Source organism: Lolium perenne, chromosome 2 (genome assembly GCF_019359855.2).
Source record: "Lolium perenne isolate Kyuss_39 chromosome 2, Kyuss_2.0, whole genome shotgun sequence".
Lineage (NCBI taxonomy): Eukaryota > Viridiplantae > Streptophyta > Magnoliopsida > Poales > Poaceae > Lolium > Lolium perenne.
This window is the reverse complement of record NC_067245.2, coordinates 70,096,175-70,103,775: the sequence shown is the minus strand read 5'-3', so window position 1 is coordinate 70,103,775 and position 7,601 is coordinate 70,096,175.

Sequence of the window (7,601 nt, the reverse complement as noted above, 5' to 3'; positions counted from 1 at the left end):
GCAATGTGTTTTGTATCACAATTTATCTATGTGCTACTCTAGTGATGTTATTAAAGTAGTTTTATTCCTCCTGCACGGTGTAATGGTGACAGTGTGTGCATCTGTGTTAGTACTTGGCGTAGGCTATGATTATGATCTCTTGTAGATTATGAAGTTAACTATTGCTATGATAGTATTGATGTGATCTATTCCTCCTTTCATAGCGTGAAGGTGACAGTGTGCATGCTACGTTAGTACTTGGTTTAGTTGTGTTGATCTATCTTAAACTCTAAGGTTATTTAAATATGAACATTGAATTGTGGAGCTTGTTAACTCCGGCATTGAGGGTTCGTGTAATCCTACGCAATGTGTTCATCATCCAACAAGAGAGTGTAGAGTATGCATTTATCTATTCTGTTATGTGATCAATGTTGAGAGTGTCCACCAGTGAAAGTATGATCCCTAGTCCTTGTTCCTAAATACTGCTATCGCTGCTTGTTTACTGTTTTACTGCGTTACTACTGCTGCGTTACTACTTCTTGTTTACTGTCCTGGGCAAAGCACTTTTCTGGTGCCGTTGCTACTGCTTATTTACACCACCTGTATTTCACTATCTCTTCGCCGAACTAGTGCACATATTAGGTGTGTTGGGAACACAAGAGACTTCTTGCTTTGTGGTTGCAGGGTTGCATGAGAGGGATATCTTTGACCTCTTCCTCCCTGAGTTCGATAAACCTTGGGTGATCCACTTAAGGGAAACTTGCTGCTGTTCTACAAACCTCTGCTCTTGGAGGCCCAACACTGTCTACAAGAATAGAAGCACCCGTAGACATCAGCAAGCAACATCATGGAGAGAGGTAAACAGATCGAAACTGGTCTCGTTGATTTTATTCCTCACCCGCCCTCCCGTTTGGATGCATATGCGTATTTGGAGGAGCCCATGAAGATGACGTTTGGAAAGTTCCACTTCCGCGTCGAGAAAGAAGGAGCGTATCGTCTCGAAGTTCCGATCTCGTCGGGATTATCGGCGGTTGGTCCTGATTTCTCAAACTCAGTATCATCCATCGAGTCAAACGACAAGGAGATTTCGTCGCCACGCTTCATCGGCAGCAGGGCAAGCGAAAAACTCGCCAAGATCTTCAGCGACATGTCCTTCGAGTCATCTGCGGACTCCTATATAAGCGATGATTCAAGCGACACCGACAGCTTCGACTTCATCGACAAATCCATCTCTATTGGGAAGGTCTTCACCAATCTCTATGATGGTGTCACCAAACCAAGCAAAGTGAAAACTCCAAAATATCACCAAGTTTATGCCATTGGAGAAGCAAGTCGCGATCAAGAGGAAACATCAGAGGCTTTCGACGATTTGGGAAACCCCTATGTCGATCCCTCAGATCTAAGGAGAGGTTTGGGCACTAAATATGTCGGGCCCACACCACGTGTCAGAGTTCAACTTCCACAAGCAGCCTGGGATAGAGCTGCGAAAGCTTTGGATGGCTCTAAACCAATGGAGACAACTGCTACAGTCGAAGAACTGCAAGCTTATCAATATAGACTCGCCAGAGCTGGAAGAGAGTTGGAAAAACAGACAGCTGCTTTGAACAGAAGAAGGGAGGCAGCTTCCGCATCAAGCAGGCGACGAGCGGAATTAAGTCGACAATCAGAAACTTTGGGAGATAGTCATAGAGAAGCTCGGAGGAGAGCAAGATCTCGGCTGCAAAATATACCGGAAGCTGAAAGAGAGACTCTAATCCAAAACCTCGACATGTCCTTTATGTCAATCGACACGAGGGGGAATATTATCCCAAAAACACCGGAAGCAGGATACATGGCGACACAAGCTTTCATCTTAGCATCCAGGCCACCTCCCGGAGATCCAAGAGAAGCATTGTACAACATGGCCATGGCAGGATGTGGAGCCATGGGAGCAGCGTTCACAACTACACCTCCCGAAGGAACTGCAAGGCAAAATAGTCCGAGACCTACCACAGCAGTGCAAGACCCACCAAGAGCGAGTGGAGCCAGAGACACAACAACTCAGGCCAGAGTTGATAGAGCGCGACAAGAAAGAAGGGAACGTCGGCATTCACCAGAACTTGCTGAAGAAGACATGTGTGGACTTCCATGTTTCACACGACGGGTCCGAAAAACTCGAGTTCCATCAGGATTCAAGCTACCCGATAGTTTCAAGAAATTCGATGGACTGCAAGACCCTGAGGATTGGCTAGTCGATTACCTCGAGACAGTAAAATTGATAGGCGGGACCAGAGCAACAGCCATGCAAAGCATCCAGATACATCTGAGCGGAGCCGCCAGATCATGGATAAAGAAGCTTCCCCCAGGTTCCATCGACAGCTGGGAAAGTTTTGAGGACGTGTTTATCAAGAATTTCCGGTCAACCTGCAAAAAACCTGCGACACTAGAAGAGTTGAGGTCATGTTGACAAAAGCATGATGAATCAATGAGGAAGTACATCCAAAGGTGGAACATCATCAAAAACTCGGCAGAAAATATATCTGACGAAAGAGCGATAGATGCATTTGTTGCAGGAGTTCGACGAGGAGATTTTGTGGAGGACTTGGGGAGGACAAACCCAAGAACAATATCAGCTTTAATGGAGATAGCAAACAGATGGGCAGATGGTGAAGATGCGGTACATAACAAACGACATAGGTCCCCAGAGGAAGATCGCAGTCGAAATTTTCAAAATAGACGCCAATTTCCCCGTCAATTTTCAAGTTACGATGCACCTGGCCAAATATCGGCTGGCTTTCGGGGAAACAATGGAGGAAACAGTAGAGATGACTACCAGAGAAGTAATGCACAGCAAGGCGACAATAGAGATAACAGGCAAAATAGCGGGCCAAGGTTCCAGAGACCTTTTGTGTCTCCCGAAGAGATGATGAACGGGCCGTGTCAGATGCATTTCTTTCTCGATAGCAATGGAAAAAGACAGTCAGGACACTTGCAAAAGGATTGCCGAAATTTCCAGGCAATGTTAAGATGGGCAGGACATGCAAATGCTCAGGCAGCGCACAGAAATCCTCAAGGACCTAGGAGCGAGATTCACTTGCCACCTCCTCCCGCGATTACAGATGAAAATCGACATCAGCTCAGAATAGCGGCAGCACCTGCTCCACCGCCCTATGTTGATCCTAACTCTAACGGAGTGATCTCGATGATTCAGAAAGGCAGGCCATCCAATAGAGCTCAGAAAGTAATCTCGCGACAGGTGTTTATGGCAGAGAAGATGCCACCACCAACAGTCGAGTACCTTAACTGGTCAGGGCAAGATATTGGCTTCACAATAGCTGATCATCCACAGCAAGTCCCTCGACCAGGGCAGTCAGCACTGATCTTACCAGCAGTAATTGCGGGATTCGATGTATCTCGAGTATTCATAGATGGCGGCAGCAGTTTAAACCTTATGTACGCAGATACGCTAAGGAAGATGAATATTTCCCTCGCAAATTTGAAACCTACCGACACACGTTTCCACGGCATCACACCAGAGAAGCCAAGTTACCCACTGGGGAGGATCAATCTCGACGTTCAGTTTGGAACCCGAGAAACTACAGGATAGAAAGGTTGGAATTCGAAGTTGTGGATTTCCCGTCACAATATCACGCTTTGTTGGGGCGACCATCATATGCCAGGTTTATGGCAGTACCACATTACACGTACTTGCTTTGGAGGTTACCTGGACCTAAGGGACCAATCACAGTCAAAGGAAGCTTCGCGCTGGCCGATAAATGCGACAAAGATTTTCATCGACTATCAGAAACTTTCGGGATGTAGGCAGAGTACGCAGCGTCAAGGCTCATGACTGATTATGATGTGCTACCAGACGTAGGGAGGCCCAACAAGGAATCAACTTTCAATACCGCAAAAGATTCTAAGGAAGTGCAGATTCACCCGATAGATCCGAAGAAAACGACGTCCATCGCAATAAATATGGACCTCGCATAGGAAAGCGCGCTCGTCGAGTTCCTCCGTGAGCACTGGAAAATCTTCGCATGGTGTCCAGCTGACATGCCAGGAGTACCCAGGGAACTTGCCGAGCACCACCTAAACTTGGATCCAATTGCGAGACCAATCAAACAACCTTTGCGGCGTTTTTCGGAACCAAATCGCAAAGCCATGCTGTCAGAAATTGATCGACTTAGAGAAGCTGGTTTCATCAAAGAGATATCTACCGAGGCCACTTGGGTAGCTAACCCAGTGATGGTGCCGAAGAAAAACACGAAAGTCCTTCGCATGTGTGTTGACTTTACGTGCCTCAACAAACATTGTCCAAAGGATCACTTTCCCCTCCCAAGGATCGATCAGATTATCGACTCCACGGCATGATGCGAACGTCTTTCCTTCTTGGACGCATATTCTGGTTATAACCAGATCAGATTAAAAGAAGATGACGAAGCCAAAACAGCGTTCATCACACCGTATGGCGTATTTTGTTACAAAACAATGCCTTTCGGGTTGAAAAACGCGGGAGCAACATATCAACGGATGATGCAAAAGTGCTTAGCAACACAGATTGGGAAAAATGTACAAGTATACATCGACGATGTCGTTATCACATCAAAAAAGGGGGCAACATTAATCGAGGACTTGAAGGAAACTTTCGACAACCTCGACAAATTTTGTCTCAAGTTGAATCCGACGAAATGTTCTTTCGGCGTCCCTGCAGGAGAACTTCTCGGGTTCCTAGTTTCAGCGAGAGGGATTGAAGCAAATCCCGAAAAAATCCAAGCTATCGTAACAATGAGGAAGCCAACAAAGTTGAAGGAAATACAGCAGCTAACTGGGCGAGTCGCAGCTTTAAGCAGATTCGTCGCCAGGCTGGGAGAAAAGGCGCTACCATTCTACGCCTTAATCAAACAAGGAGAGAAGTTCCAGTGGAACGAAGATGCAGATAGGGCCTTCGAGGACCTCAAACGGAAAATTTCGACACCATCAATTCTAGTGGCGCCAAAAGAAAAAAGAACCGCTCCTGTTATATATTGCGGCTACACCTCAGGTGGTCAGCACGGCGCTAGTTGTCGAAAGAGAAGATGAAGGAAAACTCCATGGAGTGCAGAGGCCAGTATATTTCATCAGCGAAGTATTATCGCCTTCAAAACAGAGGTACCCGCAGTACCAAAAGCTAGCATATGGAGTATTCACAACCGCAAGAAAATTGCGCCACTATTTTTCGGCGCATCCGATAATAGTGGTCAATGAGGCGCCTTTATCCAACATACTCAATAATCCAGAAGCTACAGGCCGTGTCTCCCTTTGGGGAATAGAACTTTCTCCTCGGGACATCACGTATGAAAAAAGAAAGGCAATAAAGTCACAAATTCTACCAGACTTCATCGCAGAGTGGATGGAGTTGCAAAACACAGGACCTCCGGATTTATCGAGAACCTGGACTATGAACTTCGACGGGTCCAAAAGGTTAGAAGGAGCTGGAGCAGGGGTAATACTCATATCACCTGAAGGCGACAAATTGAAATACGTCCTGCGGATGACGTTCCCAAACGCATCTAATAATGAGGCAGAATATGAAGCCCTTATACATGGGATGAAAATGGCGAAAGCCTGCGGCGCGACTCGACCAAAAATATTTGGCGACTCACAATTGGTAGCTCAGCAAGTCATGAACCAATGTGATGCGGTCAATGACAGCATGGTGGCGTACAAAGAGATGTATAATGAGCTGGAGAAACTATTTGACGGATGCGAAGTAAACCATATCAGCAGGTTGAGCAATGATGAAGCCGATGTTCTTGCAAACATCGGGTCGCAGTGCCTCGCAATTCCCCCAGGTGTGTTCTGGGAAGAGATAACAGAAAGATCCACGAAGCCGAAGAAATTAACAAAAAAAGAGAAGAACGAGAAACCCTCGGGGGCTGCGAAAGAAGCATTGGAAGAAGAAGAAGAGGAACAGGAGCTAGTACTGATGGTGCAAATCCCATGGATGCAGGCGTACATATCATACATCCTAAGAAAAACAATACCCGACGATCCAGTTGAAGCAAGGCGAGTTATTAGGCGATCCAAAGCTTTCACGGTGGTCAAAGGGGAGTTGTACAAGCAAAGTATCTCGGGCGTGTTACAAAGGTGCGTTACACCCGAAGAAGGAAGGATAATTCTAAAGGACGTACATGAAGGAGTATGTGGTCATCACGCAAGCAGTCGAGCTATTGCAGCCAAGGTTTTTCGAGCAGGATTCTACTGGTTGACAGCGATTGAGGACGCAAAGGAAATAGTGCGAACTTGTGACGCATGTCAGAGATTTGCCGCAAAACCTCACTCTCCGGCAGCAGAATTAATGCCAATACCCTTATCTTGGCCTTTTGCTCAATGGGGTCTCGATATGGTGGGAAAATTACACAAAGCTTCGCCAGGAGGATACGAGTACATGTTGGTTGATGTTGACAAATTCACCAAGTGGATAGAAGCAAAACCGATAAATTCACCAGATGCAGCATCAGCAATAAAGTTCGTGAAGGGCATCGTTTTTCGATTTGGAGTACCTCACAACATCGTCACAGACAATGGCAGCAACTTTACGTCAAAGGAGTTCAAGGTGCACTGTGCAGAGGTAGGCATCAAATTGCACTTCGCGTCAGTTGCACATCCTCAAACCAATGGTCAAGTCGAGAAAGCCAATGGTATCATCTGCAATGGCATCAAGAAACGCTTGTTAGGACCACTGGAAAAAGCTCGACATATCTGGCCAGAAGAGTTACCAAGTGTGTTATGGAGCATCCGAACAACACCAAATACAGCAACACAGGAGACCCCGTTCTTCCTAGTCCACGGAGCAGAGGCAGTACTGCCGATAGAAATAAAGCACGACTCCCCCAGAGTCACAGAGTACAACGAATAAGTTTCCAGGAAAGCATTGGAAGACGATGTCGACGCACTCGACGAAGCTCGAGACGAAGTATTATCAAGGGTAACTAAATATCAGCATGACCTGAAAAACTACCACAGTCGACATTTGCGACCAAGATCCTTTCAAGTTGGAGACCTAGTTTTGCGACTCAATCAAGAGCGTACTGAAAAACTCGAGTCGCCATGGCTTGGCCCTTACGTCATTACGGAAGTAATCGAAGGAGGAGCGTACAGGATAAAAGACAAGAAGACAGGGGTTCCCGAGAAAAACCCCTGGAACGTGGCACAGCTCAGGCGGTTCTACGCTTAGAGTCGAAATATAGTCCTCCTCTGTAAAAATACAATGTACTGAAACGCCCGCGAGTTTTCAGACGCACTCTTTTCCTTTTCGGGGCACCGAGTGGGGCCGAAAAGGTTTTTAATGAGGCGGGCTCGCGGTGCTGCAATATAATAAAGATAGTGGAGATATACTTCTTATTCTTCGACATGCTCGGGGGCTCAATGCCTTCAAGTTACAAAATATATACAATATAGATAAACTAGACTTACCGAAATATTTCGCCTTGGTACAAGAATACCTCGCCAAATAGAACATCAGAAGCTAACAACTATAAATATAGCGTACTCGTCAAAATGTTATTGCTTTGGTCTGAAAACCTCGCAACAAAAATATAGAACGTCACCACCAAGACACTCGGGGGCTCGTGCCCGTTGATAGCAAAATATATATACCT